The 21,184-nt window shown below is 29.3% G+C and overlaps 1 long non-coding RNA gene across 3 annotated transcripts; it reads right to left on the bottom strand.

The window, feature by feature from the left end:
- Positions 1-8,311: 8,311 nt before the first annotated feature.
- On the bottom strand, positions 8,312-12,105 carry LOC18096839 (uncharacterized). Of its 3 annotated transcripts, none has more exons than XR_002980849.2 (5): positions 11,937-12,105; positions 11,584-11,786; positions 11,443-11,485; positions 10,584-10,705; positions 8,312-8,689 (listed from the first exon to the last, which is right to left on the bottom strand). It is a non-coding gene; the product is annotated as an uncharacterized LOC18096839 (long non-coding RNA). The 3 variants fall into 3 exon arrangements; XR_008058739.1 differs by lacking the exon at positions 8,312-8,689 and adding an exon at positions 9,138-9,574; XR_002980848.2 differs by lacking the exon at positions 8,312-8,689 and having other exon boundaries at positions 9,604-10,705.
- Positions 12,106-21,184: the final 9,079 nt, after the last annotated feature.

The raw sequence follows: 21,184 nt of genomic DNA, 5'->3' as shown, positions 1-21,184 counted from the left end.
GCATAATACGTACTTATATAGATGTGATATATCATGGGAGGAGCGATTCAAATGTGGGGACTTTGTTAGGAGGAAAGGGAGCTTCCTAGTAATTACATTTAAGTGCGGAAGATGCTGGCAATGATTTGCAAATTTGCATGTGCTCTTTTTTAATTCCTAGGATTTTAATTAAATGTATTACATATCTTTATACCTTGCCTCATTTTATAATATACTCAAATTAAACTACTTACATAATCATCATAAAAATAATAATTAACCTACATGGTATATTGTCTGATTAATAACCATAACAAATTAAAGATATATATTGGCATTATTTGTTCCTATTTCTTATTTTCTCTTAATTAACATTAAAAAATATTTAATTGTAGAAATACAAATACCGCATTTGTGAATCTATCTAAAAGGTAAATTTAATTTTTTGACTCTTTATATTATTTTTATCTGTTGTGTGTGGTTAGTGTTGAAAAATAAAAGAAATTGAGACAAAGAGACATAAACTTATTTATTAAAAAAAAGCATAGCTTTATGATAATTTTAGAGTGAAATATATAAAAAAAAATGTTTTTTTTTAATTTTTACTGTTATTAATTATCTCTTTTATTCCTAGACAACAACGAATTACTACCTAACACATTCCTATGCAAAAGTCTAATTGGTTTTGAGGACACGAAGAGGAACAAACCTAAGTATTCTTAAATGCTTGAAACGGGACTCAATTACTAAGTACTTGGCTCTAAGTTATCTTTCAAAGTTAACTATCCATTTTTAAAGCTCGTTTAATTTATAAATGAGGAAAGGGAATATTTTAATTAAAATATTTTTTAAAAGAATATATATTAAAATAATTATTTTTAATTATTTTAAAAATTTATTTTTGACATCAGCTCAATGAAATGATCCAAAAACACTAAGAAAATTAATTTGAAGCAACTTTTTTACAAAAACTTTTTTCTAAAAATTAATTTTTTTTATATTTTAGATCATTTTGATGCGCTGATCTCAAAAATAAATTTTTAAAATATAAAAAAAATATCATTTTGATGTATTTCAGCATAAAAAAATACTTTCAAAAACATCATTAATCATCCCAAGAAGGCAATTGAAATATTATACTCATAATTAAGCTGAGCAAATAAGCCATTATATGATGGTGAGAACCAGAAATGTATTAATATGTTTTTTCTTATCTTTTTATTAAATTAAATTATTTTATTCCTCAAATTGACAGCACATTTAATTTCTTGAATTGAAATTATATATTAAATAACTTAAGTAATCAAACTTGAAAAAGTCTGAACTAGACTTCAATATCTATCAAGAACCTAAATAATTTGAGCTTAATCTTCACTAAAATCAGATGACTTGAACTTGACCTGATCATCGATAGTACGGCTACATGTACAATCAGCAATGACGTAATTCCATTTAATTAATAATTTCAACATAAATTAATTAAATGAATATGTAGTTCTAGTAGCATTGCCATCGTAGCAAAAGATAGAGTAATGTATGTGCTGCTGCTATTCATGACGCGGTTTGTTGCTGGTGAATTGGACTGGTCAACCCTGTTGTCTGGATTTGATGCTCCCCATCAGGTATAGTAAAACTAAGACATCATTAATCTCCGAGGAATATTGTCATTTTATTTATTTATTTATTTTGATGTTTGAATTCAGCGAATTACTCCTCCAGTGAGTAAGCTCAAAAGAGTCATTCTCTCCCAAAAGATTGTAATTAACTAGGTGGTCAGTGATAAAAATTTGAAATCAAGATATTTATTTTTCTTGTAATCTCATGTTCGAGTTTTATAGTTGTTAATATGATGATCACTGTAGGTTTACATGGTCCTTAAACTTCAGGACTTGTGGAATTAATCGAGGCACGCGCAAATTAATCCGGACACTCACATTAATAATAAAAAAAATGATGTAATTACTAATATTATATCATCGAAAACTCTAAAAGGGATCGACTATAAGACCGTGTAATTACTACTTTGCTTTTCTCAATATAAATTTTTGGCATAGCCAGCGAGGATAGAATTGTATTTTTAAGGGACCCAAATATCATTTACAAATTCTTTGCACAGTTGAATAAGAATTAGCATAAATACTCTAAAAAAATGAAAGGCTAAGAGGGCTTTTGTGTAATTTCATTTTTTCACAAATAGTACTTGTTGAGTGCACAAATTGTCAATGTAACACTTTCATTTGCCTCCAATAACTATCACACACGTACCTTTATCTAGAAGGAAAGTACGAAGCCTCCCCTGTTCAGTGCGACCTTTGCTCTTTTCTGGTTAATTGCGTGAAAAAAATGTGACAAATGTGTATATAAATACTCTAAATTTAATTTAGATAATTATATAAAATAACAAGCAACATAACACATAATATATATATATATATATTATTATCTTTAGCATAATTGGTATAATTACTGTGGACTATTATTCGTTGCGACACTTTGTTTGTTCTTCTTTGCGAGGAATTTTCGAGAAAGAAAATAAATGTTTTTGTGTTCAACATAAAGACGTGTTCAAGTTTGAAAATGTAAAATGGTTTTGATAATGATGTTGAAGTCAATCAAGTGTCCACACAGCTGGATCAAAGCTGTACTCAGTTCTCCGATGTGACCACTTTTGCGAATTTATTATTGGAATATAATGGCGGCACCGTCTCTAATGCCCATGCGGCATAGGACCATGCCGTACACAAGTACGGCTTCCAACCTTCACAGGCGGCAGACTATTGACGGCACACGTACAATGGATTTTGCTTTTTTTTTCATTTCAAAATAAAATCTTTTTAATTTAGAATTATAGATTTGCACCATTTGGGATTACAATTGATCAAAATTTTGATAAATATTTTATTTAAAATTATTTATTTTTAATATTTTTAAATGTTTTTGATGTACTAATATAAAAAATAAATTTAAAAAATAAAATAAATTATTTTAATATATTTTTAAACATTTTTTTTAAAAAACAACTATTATTATACTTTTAAACACCCCAAAGTTTTACATGGTACCTTTTGCTATTACATATTTATTAATGGATTTTTTTTTTCTTTCCTGTTTTTGAATGTCTTGAGATTAATATTGGGAGAACAATAAGACATCGTTTGTATTTTACTAAATACTTGATATCGATCTTCATCATGGGTCTGATTTTTTTCAAATAAAAAAATTGTGTATAAGCTTTTTCAATATATTTTTGTATTTAAATTTTTTTAAAAGTGAAAATCAAAAAGTTTATCAATACATGTAATCAATTAAATAAATTGAGAACTATATGTGTTAATAAATGAAAAAAAATAAAAAATGATAACTAAAAATAAAAATGAAAAAGTTGAGAGAAAGATATAGATCAAGATATTTAATCTTGAAAACTGAGATATTTACCTAGTTGTGTTTGCTAAATTTATTTATTAATATAATTTTTTTATTCAAGCAAATGATAATAAAAATAAAAACACAAATTAAATTGATTGAATAAAATAAAAGGAAAAAAAACATTATGCAAAGCTGCATATATTATATTTTTTATTTAAAAAAATTAAGTCCATCTATAAAAAAGAGGAAAAAAATAATTATAGATGAATCAAAAAAACTCTTCAAAATCTAAATGCATAACAAAAAAAAACATAAATGTCATTTAAAAGAGATTATCTAAACAAAATGAAAGAGAGAATGATATTAATCTAAATATAAAAAATAATTTAGAGAAAAAACCATATGAAAAAACATTGATTTTAAAATAATTATAAAAAAAGAGGAAGAGGCCAAGCGTTGTTTGGCCTCTTGTCCTCACCCATTTCATTAGGGCGCACGTGCAAACTTGCTCTGGCAGGCCCGCATGAGGAGGGCTCTTATATTATTTTTTGTTGCAACTAGGGTGGATGACATGTAATCCGCCCCAACTTTTTTGGAAAAAAAATTAGACAGTACGTCACCTGTTAAAGCAAATAACACATCGTCTGATTTGCTCGGATTCTAGCCGCTGAAAAATCAAAGCCTAAGTTTTTTGACCTAAAAAACTTATTTTTAACCCATATTTTACTCAAAACCCCTTAAAAACCATGATAAACCTATCAATGACCTAAAAAAATCATTTCAAAAATCAAAATCAACCTGAAAATAAAAATTAAACCGAGTTCATATATGTTTTTTTCATAAACTTTAAAGGTAAAGAAAAAAACTTAATATAAACCTCCCTTATTAAATGAAACCATTTGACACAAACATCGATCTTTTTGGTAGCTTAAATCGGTGTTAACGAAATTTTTCTCTCTACAACTGGAATTCAATGACCTCTCTCTCCTTTCTCAATTAAGGACTAAAAAATAAAAAAATAAAATTGTTTCAAAATTGAATTAGGAAAATATTGAGGCACCGAAATCGTATAATTTATGTTATTTTTAAAGTTAGGGGACCAAAGTATATATTTCCCGAAACCTATGGCATGCCACTCATATTTGATGTTTTTTTTCATTTCGGTCCTTATTCTTTCAATTCCACCATTGACTAAGAAATAAGAAGCAATTGGTCTTAAATTATGATCAAATCGTCTAAAATAAAACTTTGAGGACCAAAGTGAATTGTCAAAAAATAAACAATGTCATCCACAATGTTTTATGAGAGGATAAACAGTGTTGACTACATAGTGTTCACCCCATGTATTTTAATTTTTAAGTTAATGAGATAGTATTAAGTTGATAAAAGATTTAATATATCAATAATTAAAAACTAAAAAAAAAATATGAGGTTTGTTAAAGTAATTCACTGTTTATATAAACAATGAAGCACCTAGTTATCTTCTTCTTCTTTTTTCATTTTCTAACTTTTTTCTCCATTCAATTGAATTTTTGTATAGCCTAATTAAAAAACAAAAGGTTGTCATGTAAAACCAATCTCAGATTTGCTATAAATTTTTGTTCATTTTGATCTCAAAGTATATTTTGTTTATTTTTCAGTCTTTATATTTGAGAGATAAGAGAGAAACTTGTTGCAAAACTATAAAAGAAAGAGAAAGTTGATGATTGTCACAATTCCGAAAACTAAAATGATTAAGCTTGATGTCAAAAGGTTTCATTGAAAGAGAAGAGTTTAATAGTGGTGGTTTTTCGCTTTCATCTTACTTGAGAAAGTAGATTGATTTTAAAAAAGAATTTCTTTTTGGTTTGATTTTTGTGGTTTTTAAACCAATTTATGAGTGTTTTGAGTTAAAAGATGATTTATTAGGATTTCCAGCCACCCCCTAGTAGCCAAAATCCGAGCTAGTATAATACATGTTGTTTGCATTAATTTTTTTTTTAATATAAGACTAGATGTGCGGGCATAGATTTATAAGCCCAAGTATGCCTAAGCTTGGGTAGTTAGTTGGGTGTTAAGGCCTGTCCTCCCTCCCTCTTCCTCTTTCTTTCTCTCTTTTATTTATTTATTGTAAAGATTTTAATTAATAACTTCCATCTTTTGTATGTATTCTTCAATTTACATCAATTCTTTTTATCTCAACTTAAATTAATATCATCTCTCTTGTTTTTAAAATTGTTTTATTCAATTTTTTAAACAATAGTTATTTTTTAAAATTATATATATTTTTAATATTTCAAAAAATTATTGTAAATTTATATTTTCATGTAATTTTTTACAATAATTAAGGTTTATTGATTTTTAAAATTAAAACTTTGTTGTAATTTATTCTACGTTGTGAACTCTTTAACGTGTAACATTAATATAATTAAAAAAATTATAAATTAATAAAAAAAAATCTCATATAATCAATGATTGAGTTGTTTTTATGAAACACAAAAACTCTATCATACAAAAAGTAGTGTTTAGATGTGGTTTCTGGGCAGAAAGGAAGAGACGACTATACAATACAGAGGAATGAGACACAGAAAATTATAATTTTATAAATTATTTTAAATAAAATAAATTGTAATTTGTTTATTCCATTAATTAATTTTTTTAACAATAAACAAATTTAAAAAATAACTTTTTGCCTTACTCGGGGTCTTCTTTCTGATGAGCTAGTACTTACTTTTGCTCTGGCACCACCACCACCAGAGCTCACTCAACTGTGCCACCGTCCATACCAATTTGCACCATCATAGCCCAACCCCTTTCCTCTTTTCTTTCTCAAATATAGAGACTGATAAATAAATAAAATATATTTTGAGACCAAAATGAACAAAATTTTATAGTAAATTTGAGATTAGTCATGTTTTTATCAATGTTTTACATGATAACCCTTTTTTTTTTTTAATTAGGCTATACAAAGATTCATTTGAATGGAGAAAAGAGTTTGAAAATGAAAAAAAAAAAGATAATTAAGTCCTTAATTGTTTAATGAACAGTGAATTACTTTAACAAACCTTTTTTAATTAATGATATATTAAATTTTTTAACAACTTAATATTATCTTATTAACTTAAAAACTAAAACGCATGGGGTAAATACTATGTAGTCAACATTGTTTATCCTCTCACAAAACATTATGGATGACACTATTTATTTTTTTACAATTCATTTTGGTCCTCAAAGTTTTATTTTAGGCGATTTGATCCTAATTTAAGGCCAACTGCTTCTTATTTCTTAGTCATTGGTGGAATTAGAATAATAGAGACCGAAATGAAAAAAGCATCAAACATGAGTGGTATGCCATAAGTTTCAGAAAAATATACACTTTGGTCCTTTAACTTTAAAAATAACATAAATTATATGATTTCGGTACCTCAATATTTTTTCAATTCAATTTTGGAACAAAGATTCTTTTTATTTTTTTTATTTTTTTAGTCATTGATTGAGAAAGAAGAGAGATGTCACTGGATTTTGGCGGTAGAGAGAAACATTTTGTTAACACCGATTTAGGCCACCAAAAAGATCGATGTTTGTGTTAGATGGTTCTATTTGGTGAGGAGAGTTTATATTAAGGTTTTTTTCACGTTTAAAGTTCATGAAAAAAATAGATCTGAGCTTGATTTAATTTTATTTTTCAAGTTGATTTCAGTTTTTGAGATGATTTTTTAGGCTATAGATAAGTTTATCACGGTTTCTAAGAGGTTTTGGGTCAAAAATGGATTGAAAATAAGTTTTTTGGGTCAAAACTATTCCCTCGATTTTAAATTCTAACCCATTTTACCTTAGGCTTAAGCTTAGATCAGACCTTATAACGGAAACTATTCCCTCGATTGTTTGTGTATGTGTGATGCAGTGGCAGATTGTGTCCATGTCAAAATCATTTCTTCTTCTCAGCTCAAACAGAGTTGAGAACTATCATTTGTCAACTTGCAAAATTAAATGCATTTGGAGTTTTTCTTGATTGTCCTTTTTTTTTTTTTAAGTCCTTGATGATGATGAATTATACATATATTCACAAAAAAAAACTTGTTGCAAAACTACAGAAGAAAAAGAAATTTGATGGTTGTCATAATTCCGATAACTAAAATAATTAAGTTTAGTGTCAAAAGGTTTCATTGAAAGAGAAGAATTCAATGATAGTGGTTTTTGGTCTTCGTCTTACCTGAAAAAGTAGATCTATCTAAATAGAGAATTTCTTTTTAGTTTGATTTTGTAATCTTTGAATCAATTTATAAGTATTTTGAGTTAAAAGATGATTTATTATGATTTCTAGAATGTTTTTATTTCAAAATAGGTTAAAAAAGATAGTTTGAATCTAACAACAAAACAATGATCAAAATCCGGGCTAGCATATTACATGTTGTTTGCATTGATTTTTTTTCTTAATATAAAAATTGGGGGAGGACATGCAATCCCTCTCGTCATAAAAAAAAAAATATGCCTAAATGTGTGGGCGTAGATTTATAGGCTCAAGTGTCCATATTACATGTCGTTTGCTCAGGCTTGTCCTCCCTCTCTCTCCTTTTTTTTTTTTTTAATTTATTGCAAAGATTTTAATTAATAACTTCCGTCTTTTGTATGTATTTCTTCAATTTACATCAATTCTTTATATCTCAACTTAAATTCATATCATCTCTCTAGTTTTAAAAATTGTTTTATTCAATTTTTAAAACAATAGTTATTTTTTAAAATTATATATATTTATAATATTTCAAAAAATTATTGTAAATTTATATTTTCATTTATTTGATATAAATAAAATATTTTAAAAAAATTGTTCGTTTTTTATGAGAAAAAATAACTTTTAAGATGAAAAAAAAACACATAAATCTAAAAGAAAAGTGGGTGTTAAATATTTGCATACTCATATAAATATTATTAACAACGTTTTCACAATTGATTGATTCAACTTTTCTAAAAATTATTTTAATAAACATAAATAACATCTTCTCATTTCTTAATTAAAAAAATGATATAATAAAACACATTCTAATATTGATACATTATTATAGTATATGTTAAGAATTAGCTTGGAACTCTATCCGTGGCATAATGCGGTTTTTAAAACTAGTACTTAACTATAATTATTTTCGAGGCAAAATTACAAATTGTAAGGATATGTATGAAAAACCTATAAAACTATAGGGACTAAATTAAATCTTGGAGAGCCAAGCTCCTCTCTGGGCCTAGGTAGCTCCGCCCCTGCTGAGTGCTGACCAATGCTACTTGGCCATGCGATCGTGGCAGTCCAACAAGGTAGAAAAAAAGTCCTTCAATTTTTCCTTACTGTGTGCTTTAGTAGCCTAATAAAGCTCTGCTACAGAAATCGGATCTTAAAACATTAGAAGGAAATTTGAATAGCTGATGTCTCCAAGAGAACAATCCAATGACAAATTAGAATTTCAAAAATTGGGATTCTGGGTTCAAAAATTAACAATTTAGAATTTAAAAGGCAATACCGTCCTGTTTGTTTTTACGTTCTAAAAGTATTTAAAAAAAATTGAATTTTTTTTATTTTTTTTTTCAAATTAATTTTTTATATTTTCAGATTATTTTGATATTCTGATGTTAAAAATAATTTTTAAAAAATAAATTAAAATATTATTTTGATATATCTCCAAGTAAAAAATACTTTAAAAAATAATTATTATCACATTCTTAAACACCCTCTAAATTTATCAACATGAGCTTAGTTGGTGGGGTTTAGAGCGTGTTTGGCAGTATGGTTGCGGATGCTTTTCAAATAACTTTTCGTGCCAAAATACATGCCAATGATATTTTTTTATTTTTTAAAAATTATTTTTGACATCAGCACATCAAAACGATCTAAAACGTACAAACCATATTAAATTTTAACAAAAAAAAATTCAAATTTTTTAAAAACGCAGGTTGAACCGCGTTTCCAAAGACTACCTTAAGGTCTTTAGCAAAATGTATTTCGTCCTTTCACTGGAAAATTAAGGATGCAGAAACAAATTAGAGGTTATTAGAGGTTATATCAAAGATGTCACTTCTAATTATCTAGGTGGTGGTCCAGTGGTAAGAGCTTAGGATCAAGAGATTTGATTCCTCTGTGGTCTCAGGTTCGAGCCCTGTGGTTGCTCATATGATGGTCACTGGAGGCTTACATGATCGTTAACTTCAGAGCCCGTGAGATTAGTCGAGGTGCGCGCAAGCTGACCCGGACACCCACGTTAAACTAAAAAAAAAAAAAAAAATCATCACTCCTGTCTTTAACCAATAAAATAAATTAAGATGCATAAACAGTGTTATATATATAAACTAATGGATCTCCCACATATGCTAACTTACATGCATCTTTTAGATTATTACATGGCAGTGAGCAGTGTTTAGATGTGGTTTCTGGGCAGAAAGTAAGAGACGAATAAACAATACAGAGGAATGAGACACAGAAAATTCTGTTTACCAGCAGTGTACAAGGTTTTTCCAGGTGGTAACTCAAAACTTCCCAGTTTCTGACCTTGTTTTACTGGAAAATAATTTATTTTTGGCAAAATAGTTTCAATGAAAAGTATTTTTTTTCAAAAGTGAATTATTTTTTAATATTTTATAGTGTCATGAAAATAACTTATTAATATAACAAATAAAAAAGTTGAAGGAGGATACAATTAAAAAAATATCTAATTTCATAAATTATTTCAAATAAAATAAATAACATTCAAAATAATGGAGATTAAATTTGACAGAAAAAAATTAAAAGATGATGAAATTAAAAAAAAAATGATAAGAAAATACTTTCATGAAAAAAAATTTAAATTTTCTATTCTACAATTTCATTAATTTTTTCAAATAAAATAAATAATAATAAAAAGAATAGGAATCAAATTTGATAGATAAAAAAAATTAATTAAAAAAATGATAAGAGAAAATAAAAAAAGATCAAAGTTAATATAAAAATCAAATTGTAAGGGGTGATATTGAATAAAAATAATTAAAAACAAAATACATAGTAATTAAAAGATTAATGACTAAATTTGATAGAATTAATAAGTAATAAGATATTTTTGATTTTTTTGTAATTTCTAGAAAGATTTTCAACCCTAAAATTAAAAAAAAATACTTTCATGAAAAAAAATTAAATTTTTTATTAACCGAAAAATATTGATTTTTTTAACTGTAAACAAATTTGAAAAGTAGCTTTTAGAAAATGACTTCTCATTTTCATGAAACAAACAAGGCTGCCTTACTCGGGGTCTTCTTTCCGATGAGCTAGCACTCACTTCTGCTCTGGCACCACCACCACCAGAGCTCCCTCAACTGTGCCACCGTCCATACCAATCTTCACCATCATAGCCCAACCCCTTTCTTTCTGTGAATATATGTATAATTCATCATCGTCAAGGACTTTAAAAAAAGAGAAGGACAATCAAGAAAAACTCCAAATTAATGCATTTAATTTTGCAAGCTGACAAATGATAATTCTCAACTCCGTTTGAGCTGAGAAGAAGAAATGACTTTGACATGGACACAATCTGCCACTGCATCACACATACACAAACAATCGAGAGAATAGTTTCCGTTATAAGGTCTGATCTAAGCTTAAGCCTAAGGTAAAATGGGTTAGAATTTAAAAACAGGAAAGGGTATTTCTACTATGTAATCTTGAAAAAATAGGAAAAATAAAGTTACCGCTACTGCGTGGACCTCTGTTGAATCCAAATAAGAAAAGAGCAGTTCTTTCACGTAGTTGGTTGGTGATTTTCAAGAACATGTATGTTTTATGCTGTATAATAAAATCTTATCAGGTATTATTCATTGATTTCAACAATGGGAGTGAATAAACTAAGGTTAAAAGCACGGCATATGTGTAAAAATACTGTTACTGTATCTCAGTCCCCAGAAAGCTAGCACGTAATCATGCAGAGCATCATAGTAATGCTCCCTGAACAACACAACAAGGGAACGCAGTACCCAGTGAAAATACAGAAACCCTAATTACATGAACAATATTTTCGCCCCCATCATCTAGAGTTACAGAATCTTTAGCCAAGCATTAAAGTTTTTCTGATTTCTGACATGTATTTAAATAGCGAAAATTCAACTCACCGGATCCAGCAAGGATCATTTTGCAGTAAGAGATCCGATAGCTCTGAAACAGAGTTGGAATAAGAAAGAAATCATCAGTCGGTACATACTTTAATAAAACAAAATCAATATGGGGTTGAGCTTAATGTGCTAGGTAACTACCAGAGGCATCTTAAGAAATCTATGAGAAAAAGGAACAAACGGTTCTCTCCATCAAGCAATTCAGGTCGAACCAACCGCTCTAAATTCAAGTTTCTAGGAAGAAGATTGCTGTAATACAATAAAGTTGTGACTGAGGCAGTCGGCTGAGACATTAGTGCACTGATTAGCCTCACTAGCGACCAGAACATCCATGGCTGGAATGCCTGCCAGAAAATATAGTAACAGCATAAATAAGAACCCTTGAAGTGCATAGAGTTTCATGTAGTGATCATATTACGAGTTTTATACCGAATTAACTTTTCCTTTTATAAAAAAAAGTACATGCAAGAACAAATTATAGAGAGAAAACATACCATATTGATTAGTTAAGAGAGAGGAAATTCGCTTGAACGAAGGGAAATCATGTTGGTGATAGAACTGAAGCTGAATCACTGAGAAAGCGAGGAAAATCAGTTGGCAGTATAGCAGATTGAAATGTCTCCTTCTCTTCAGCTGCCAATCTTCAGCTGCTGTTCAGACCTACCCTTCTCTCAAGGCTAAGGGGTCAAGATATTATTGGGCTTATATCGAGTTAGTTGTTGCTGAACATTGGGCCAAGTGAGACTCACGCAGCCCATCATTATTAACTAAAGTTGTTTAGCAAATATAGATTTGAAAATATATTTTCTGGGGCTAATTAGTTGAATTTGGAAAGAATATTAAATAAGGTTTCGAAGAGTAAATTGCTTGTTCTGTGACTGGAGATGCTTTCAAGTTCGATGAGAATGAGAACATGAATATCAATGGCTGTCGTGAAAAGTGCTGAAGAAACTGCTCATGTATTTGCCTATTCGTCCACCAATGAGTATGAAGGCATTGGTTGCCAGATTTGGAGCAGAATGAAATTTGGAAGATCCCAATACCAAGGGGGCAAACTTTATACATCCTTGAACTTGAATCCAAAGGTAAGATGCCTTGTCTCTAGAAATTATCTTTTCAGACAGATGCCTCAGAGGACTGCTAGACGTATATGCTTTAATTTTATAAAAAAAAAGGCCAAGGAAAATGTACAGCATTTATATTATTAGAACAGAGGAATACTTGATACATAATTTACATTTCAGAGGAAGAACATAATAAACAGATTAGATATGAATTATGATTGCTCCATAAACTCACTTTGCTTGCTATTAGTTTTCAGCTTAGAGATAATCTCTAATGCCCAGGAGGTAAAAAGAACTCAGGTTAGAGTCCTACCTTTGCAACCATGCGAAGCAAATCGGCTCACCGGAGACTGACTGATCATCATTGTAATTTAAGACTCTTGGGTATAATGAGAATTTAAAGAAACATTTTACATGAACACAAGGCATCAAGCCTGCCTTGTCCAGTGGTTGATCATATAATTTTTAGGGGGAGCTCTGGCTATATCCTTGTTATGCTTCTTATTCTTTCTAATATGGAGAAAATGCAGCGATCTAGTCTCCTGGATGTTGAAGTCGGAATCCCTGTTGCTATTGTGGAAAAAATATAAGGAAAAAGGCATTAATTCACTTTCTTCAATCAATAAAAAGAACTGACACGGAACAAGAGATACTATTGTCTGAGCTGGAAATAGCAGCAAAACATAACCCAAAGAACAAGGTTTTTTTTATTTGACTTGGTTTTTTTTTTTGTTTGGGTTCGATTTGTTTTTTCAGTTTTAGACTTATAAAATTGAACCGGTCGATTTTTTCAAAATTTTAATCAGTTTAATCAGTTTTTTTCACGGTTCAGTTTTTTCAAATTTTTTTTATTTTCTTGGTTTTTTAATTTTTTAATCACTCCTATTATAAAAATAGTCTGGTACAGGGAGACATTGCAGGTTAATAATGTCCATTGCAAAATTAATAAATTGAAAAGGTTTGGGATGATACGTAAGGAATTAAATTAAGGTTTATTTATCAAAAAGCTTGTGATGATTGAGGTTTCTATCAAAACAAACGTCTAAAATCAAATTTCCTGTGGAAAATCTACATGCTGACCCCACCAGCACCAAAGGGATTCTTCCTTTTTTTTTCTCTCTTTAAAAAAATTTTCTCAGTACAAAGTCACTGTTCATATCTTGCCCAATTTATTTATTTTTAATAATTCTCAAAAAAATTTTCTTGCAATTACATCCTTTTACAGTCTAGTTATACAAAATTAAGCTCCAAATTAAAACATGGAGAAAATACGTGACTCGCCCCAAATTTATGACATTTTTTATTTTGATTTAAAATTTTTTTATTATTATTTTTTAATCCTTGAGCCAGAAAAAGTAGATAAAAAGTTGCTGGAAAATAATGAACGTGAGAGAAAATGGTTTGTTGTCACAATACTAACAACAAAAATGGTTAAACTTGGTGTCAACAAGTTTTATTCTATGAGAAAAGTTCGATAGTGGTGGATTTTTTTAAGCCCCCCTAATACACCTACTCAGGCCCCACGCACCTGGCTTGACTTTTTTAAAAAAATAAATAAATAAACCTTTAGCATTGTTTTTTTATGATTTTTTTAATTTTATTATTTAATATTGGGTTGATTTTGATTTGGTCTTTATTTTTTTATCATATCATTAAAAAAAAAATATTATTGAACTTATTGAAATCCATAACTCAGGTCATGGGTTTAGCGTGTTAACTAGGATTGACCAAAATAGATTCAATAAGTCACCATCTCAATGTTAAGAAAAGAAGATGCGAGCTTCAATTTTTTTTTAAAAGAAAGTCAAACCCTTTTTAACAGTCGTTCAGATCGCCGTTAAACTCGCGTGTCCGGTCTTTGTTTTTTATGTTATTTTGTTGTCCTTTGATTTTTTTATCTTGAAACTCGCCAAGTCGACTGGGTCATATCAAAACAACTCCCACATGATTTAATTGGAAACCCAAACTTTGTAAGGACTCAAGTTGGGAGTTTGAAGTCTAACTCACTGGACCGAGTTTAATGATAATATCAAAAAATTCCTCGCAACTTACATATTCTTTTTTTATGTTAAAAAATTTAATCCAACCTATAATATAGCACGGGAAGTAAAGTAGTTACTTATTATATGTCCTCTAGGTATCAATATTAATTTATTTATTAATATTTCATGAGTGGTCATCATCTTTTTAGTTGTTTTGTTTGTGAATGTATGCAATAAGTACCACAATCCATTTTGCATTTATATAAGTAAGATAAAAGAACATAGCTAAAATTATTAATTAAAAGAAATTAAAACCTATTGGAAAAACATTGTAGCTCCACACTCAAAACACTGTTTACTGGAACAGTGTAACGATGTTTTCACCCCTTCACTAAAAAAACTTAACACTAGCTTAAAGGAGCATTGATGTCTTTTCAGATAACTCATTTTTCATTACAAAATTGTTCAAGGACAAATAAATTTTTCTCCATCTTAATTGCATAGTGAAATGACCAAAATATCATTGGTGTCAAGGGGTATTTTTGTATTTTTACAATGGATTTTTCATTATTAGAATGTTAGTTGAAGGGCAATTTGGTATTTAACCAAATATAAAAAAGATAATAAACAATCAAAATGCACAATGAAAGGACAAAAATATCTTTTAAAGCAAAAATTTTAAACCTTGAGTCAAGGGACTTTTTGGTCTTTTCATGATAGCTTTTTTTGTAATTACAAAGTCAGTTTAGACGCAATTTAATATTTGGCTATAAAAAAAAAAAGACAGGCGCGTACAAAGCACCTAGAGGTGCGTGGGAAGCACCCGTGCAGTTTGAACGACATGTACGACACCTCTTAGCATAAAAAAATATCTTTCCACCATCTTTGGAAGCACCATCGTGTACTCTTCCAGGTGGAGCGGCACATATTGGCTTTGGTGGTCCAGTTTGTTGTCCGTTGGCCTTTTTTTTCTCCACCCTAAAAAATTATAGTTTGTCCCTCTTTGTTGTTGGTATTCAATCCATATTATTTTGATTTTGATTTTTTCTTCTTGGTCATTTTATAGAAGTTTTATTTGTTTTCAATTTCATCATTTAATTCCAATTTACCAAATATTATATTTCTAATTTTTGTAGTTTTGATTTCTACATTTTTTCCTTTGCTTTTTTGTAAAATTGTTTATTGGTTTTTAATTTTATCCTTCAATCTAAATTGATGGTATTATGTTTTCTAATTTGGTCCTCATTCTTTTAATTTCTATTTTTTTTCTTGGTACTTTTGTAAAAGTTATTCTTCTTTACAATTTTACCCTTCGATCAAAATTTTGTTTTTTGCTTTTAATGTCAATTTTGCTCTTCATTCCTTTGATTTTTTAGGTTTTTTTTGCTAAATTGATTTTTCTTTTCAATTTCACCCTTCAATCAAATATAAATTGATATTTTTTTAATCCTTTCAAATAGGGTGCTTCGAGTCTAATGATCTAGGTTATGGGTTTGAAAAGTTAACATGAGTTTTTTTAAAAAAAAAAACATTATAATTCTCTTTATTTTTTTATTAGGTTATTTTAATTTCATGATCTAGGCCGCATGTTTGGCGGAATATCCCTGGTTGACTCGACCTTGATAGCCGGAGTTATAGGTTTGCCATGCTAACTCGGGATAACTAGGATCAATTTTTTTATGTCCTTTTGTATCCTATTATGTTCTTTTGTATTTAATGAGTTGTATACTGAGATACATTGTTTATCTTCTTTTGAAAAGAAAAAAAATTCTCAGGTTTTCTAGTCACTTTTCTTTTTAAATTCGATCCATCTAGTATCGTTTCAACTTATTCAACCAAGTCAAGTCTATAACCTAAGTTGCATTTTTTTTTGTTTTTTAAAACACACTTGTAGTAACTGAGCATCATTTTATGCGCAAAAAAAATAGTCCAGCCATGTAGTGAAGCGCGGACACCAAAGCTAGTTTATACTAATTGTTTAAGGAGAAAATTCTGAATATTTGGTCGATGCATAAATATTTACATGATAAAATGGATTTTTGACATGAGATCTTAGACAACGTTTGTGTAACTTATAATGAATAGGAAGTTTTTTAGAAAGGCAAATTTTAGATGTTGTAGGTTTTTTTGCACAAATTGTGATGACCCACATCAGAAAAATCCTTCTTATATAGATATTTTACATATAATTATAACAATATCTATTTAAAAAATAGGTATAATCACCTCAAAAATAACACTATATGTATATATATATATGTGTGTGTGTGTGTGTGTGTGTGTGTGTACACACATATTTGGTACAAGGAGAAAGGTAAGAAAAGACTAAAGTCTCATGAACGTAGATTCAACATCATCTCCATCCATAATCTATTTAATTCATATAGAGGATACTTTTAATATATAGAAGAAATAACTTGATTAACACCCAGTTTAGCAAGGAAATCAGCAACAAAATTTCCCTTCTATGGAGTATGCTGGAAAGATACCATCCAGTCTCTAGTGCATAAATTTTTTATGTCACTAAGAAAGACCCATGAATTATGAGTTTCAACCACTCTACTTGAAATAAAGGTAAAAGCTTTGAGAGAATCAAATTCCAAGATCAAATCTCTATGCCTTTTTATCCCAAGCCTTGCTAAACCCATACTTCATTGCTGCCATTTCTGCTTGCATGTTAGATATGTTCCCTATATTGTAAGAAAAATCTGCTCGCACAACCAATTTCAACAATGATCCCTAAGCAAACCTAGTAATCATACAAGACTTAAGACATAATGCAAACATGTGTATGGTTGAAGATAATGAAGGATAACCTAACCTATCACTTTTTTTTAGAGTTGAGCACATTCAAATCTACTTTATTGAACATTTTATTTAATTTATCATTGGGCTTAATCTTATGTTTTTTTTTTACATCTTATTTAATAGTTTATAAGCCCATTTATTGGTTTTGGTTAGGTTTTTTTGCTATAACTAGGAACTTTTCATCGCTATATCTCCCAATAAAAAAAAACCAAAGCCTATTCACTAACCCCCACTTCCCCATATTCATTCAACCATTGAAGTCTATAAAGTTTATACTGCTTTATTGTATTCAAATTCAACTTCCTAATAAGTGTAGTGTAACACCCCACCCCACTAGCAAGATATTGTCTGTTTTGGGCCTCCCAGTCCACCCAAATCCAGGGCTTCCACCCAGGTCCCCCTCATGGGTTTGTTCTTGGCAGCCACGCATGGCCCCAAAACGCGTCTTACTAGTCAAGGTGAGCATGCACTTATAAGGCCCTGGCTCTGGACGCTTGCTTCCGATGTGGGATCTTACAATCCCCCCACCTTAAGACGAGCCATCCTCGGCTCTGATACCAAATGTAACACCCCACCCCACTAGCAAGATATTGTCTGTTTTGGGCCTCTCAGTCCACCTAAATCCAGGGCTTCCACCCAGGTCCCCCTCACGGGTTTGTTCTTGGCAACCACGCATGACCCCAAAACGCGTCTTACTAGTCAAGGTGAGCATGCACTTATAAGGGCCTGGCTCTGGACGCTCGCTTTCAATGTGAGATCTTACATGTAGTATTAGAAATATTAGCACAACTCTCACTATTTATAATTATACTACATATCTTATTACTGGAATGGCATCTTGTATGGAAGATATTCTTCCTTTGTTGCTCCAAATCATCCTTTTTAACCTGAATATTCAATACACGCTCAATAACAAGTGATTCTCCCTCAATTAGGTACTTTACATCCATATCACTAACATCCTTAAGTGGCACATCTCATCATCAATATTGTCACTTTCAGTTTTAACATCCTTATGATCTTGTAAATCATAGCTCTCTTGTTTGGGCATTGAGAAGCTACGATCTAAACTCGAGGACCAATCTTTTTTAAATGAGAAAAATATAAGTTTCCTACAATGGCCCAATTTATGTTAGGCTACTTGAGTTTGAGTTGGCAATGCAAATTAATAAAGTTTTTTTTATGTTATTTACTATCAACTTGTGGACCAACTTTGAGCTCGAAATTGCATCTCTTCATTGCATGGAAAATAAGTGTATCATATATGATTTTAAAGTTCAGAACATGATATTTTAAAATTATTCAACCATGCATGCATTAGAGTTTTGTACAAGAAGTTACAGTTACTTTATTTTTTAAGCTTTTTATGTTTATGTTTGTGTTTTTAATAAGTCAAAAACATGTGTTAGTTATTATTTATCTAATTTTCTATCAAATTCATTTATTTAGTCTCAATTATGTCATTTTGGTTTATCGTTAGACTTTGAGGGTTGTTTCAAATATAAAATGATCATTCAAATAATGTATGCATATCTTTTACTAAAATGTGAAAGAAAAGTCTTTAATTTGGCCTTTTGTCACCCTATTCGATTTTGTATCTCATTATAAGTGATGAACTTTTATCTTTAACTATGTATCTTTTAAAGTGGTGACTGAATATGTATCTTTAGAGTGATGGATTATTTGTATATGTATTTTTTTTTATTTTGCACCTTACAATGGTAAGCATAAACTATCTTTTATGTGAGTAAATTATTTTTAATATTCCTACCATCCCGTTATCAAGTTGAAGCTAAAATCTTTGATGATTCTAAATCATTTATGGATTGAGATCAACAATCAAAATTCAATGAGGATGAGAAAGATGATACTAAAATGAAAGGTTTTGATGTAGAAATATCAGTATATAATGAGCCTAAGAATGACAAAAAAGTTCGTGTTACTTTAGTTGAGGAGTATATTGCAGAGGTGGTTTTAAAAATGGTTTTTTATAAAGAGAATTTTAGAGGAAGTGTTTCACATGTGACTAAGGAGAATTTTGAAATTGATAGGATCAAAGTTAATGTTCTTTGACAGGAAAATAGTCTGTAAATATTTTTGTCGATGTTCCAGAAATAATTTTTATTAGTTTAGAACATAATAGAGCTAATAAAGGCGAGGGACTTGATTATTCTTTCATGATATTCAAGGGACATCCATGATGTGGAAGTTAATGTAATTGATGTTACATGATTCTTCTTTATGGATTGCATAAAGGTAATGAAAGAGCTTTGATTGAGCATCGACAAGATTAAAGAAAAAATGATTTAAGCTCGAGGATGAGTCTTTTTTAACCTTAGAAACATGACACGAAAGTGTCCTTTAATGATTCTATTGATGTTGGGCTAAGCAAATTTGGGTTGACAATGCAAATAAATAAAGTTCTTGATAATGTTTACTGTCATCCCGTGGGCTATCTTTGAACTTAAATTTACATCTCTTCATTGCATGGAAAAATAAGTTTATCATACATGGCTTTAAAGTTTAGACTATAGTCTTTTTAGATTATCCAACCATATATACATTGGAGTTTTGTACAAGAAACTATGGTTGTTTTAGTTTTCAAGCTTACTTTGTGTTTGATTGTATTTCTAATGAGTCAAAAACATGTGTTAATTATTATTTATCTAGTTTTCTGTCAAAGTTGTTTATTTTGGTCTCAATTTTGTCATTTTAATATTTTCCTGAACAAAGAGAGTTGTTCTAAATATATAATGGTCATTTAAACCATGTATTAATATCTTTTACAAAATATTGAATGAAAAGTTTTTCACTTGGCTTTTAAGCATACTATTTAGTTATGTATCTCCTTGTAAGTGGTAAGCTTTTATCCTTTAACTTTGTATCTTTAAAATGGTGAGTAAATTTATGTCTTTAAAGTTGTGGGCTATTTTTATCTATATCATTTGTGTGAATGAATTGTTTCTATTCAATATTCCTATCATCCAGGTATCACCTTTATTGCTCATGCTTTTTGAATGATAATTCTAGTCTTGTCTATCATTTTGGCATGAAACCATGCATACCATTTTTGCAAAGGAAAAAAGAAGAAAGAAAGTGAAATAGAACCTTATAGGAAAAAAAAAAAACTTGTATTTTGCTTCCATAAAAGAAAAAGTTGTTGGTAAACTTGTAATATTTCATTTATAAAACTATTTTGAAAATTGAATTAGTTATAATGACAAAATTATAATATTTAAATTGTTTTCATTAAATTAATTTGTGAATTTTAAATTAGTATTACATGGTGAACTCAAAGAAGATTTCAATGTGATTTTTTAAAATAAATATTACCATTATAAAATAATATATGAGATTTTAAATAATTTTATCTCTAACAATGTCTATTGAATAAAAAAACAGGATGCATTTGTATTTTTCCATAAACACTTATAGAAAGCAACATTACATGACATGTGAATGATTATGTCACCGTTTAATCAACAATAATAAAAAGTTTATTTGTCTGAGTCACTCTACTATTAACATCCACTAGTTTTATCTTGTAATATTGAATATTTTTTTATTTAAAAATATATTGAAAAAATATTTTTTTTATTTTTTAAAATTTATTTTTAATATCAATATATTAAAATAATCTAAAAATAATTTTTTAAAACAAATACTTTAAAACGCTTATCCTAAGTCCTTCAATGGGGGCAAATCAAAGTCAATCAAGCAAAAAGATGGTTCATTTACACTAGGCTGAAAGCACTGAAACTGACATTGTTACGTCATGTGTTTGTTCCAGGTGTCATGACACAACTGGTGGTATGGAAAGTGGCCTTTACGTTGGCCTTTCCATCCTTTTCATCCTTTTATACCCACTCTCGTAACCCAACCCAGCAA

This window comes from Populus trichocarpa, chromosome 3, assembly GCF_000002775.5.
Source record: "Populus trichocarpa isolate Nisqually-1 chromosome 3, P.trichocarpa_v4.1, whole genome shotgun sequence".
In the NCBI taxonomy this organism is placed as follows: domain Eukaryota; kingdom Viridiplantae; phylum Streptophyta; class Magnoliopsida; order Malpighiales; family Salicaceae; genus Populus; species Populus trichocarpa.
Note: the sequence above shows the minus strand (reverse complement) of the source record. Positions and strands in the feature narration are given on the sequence as shown.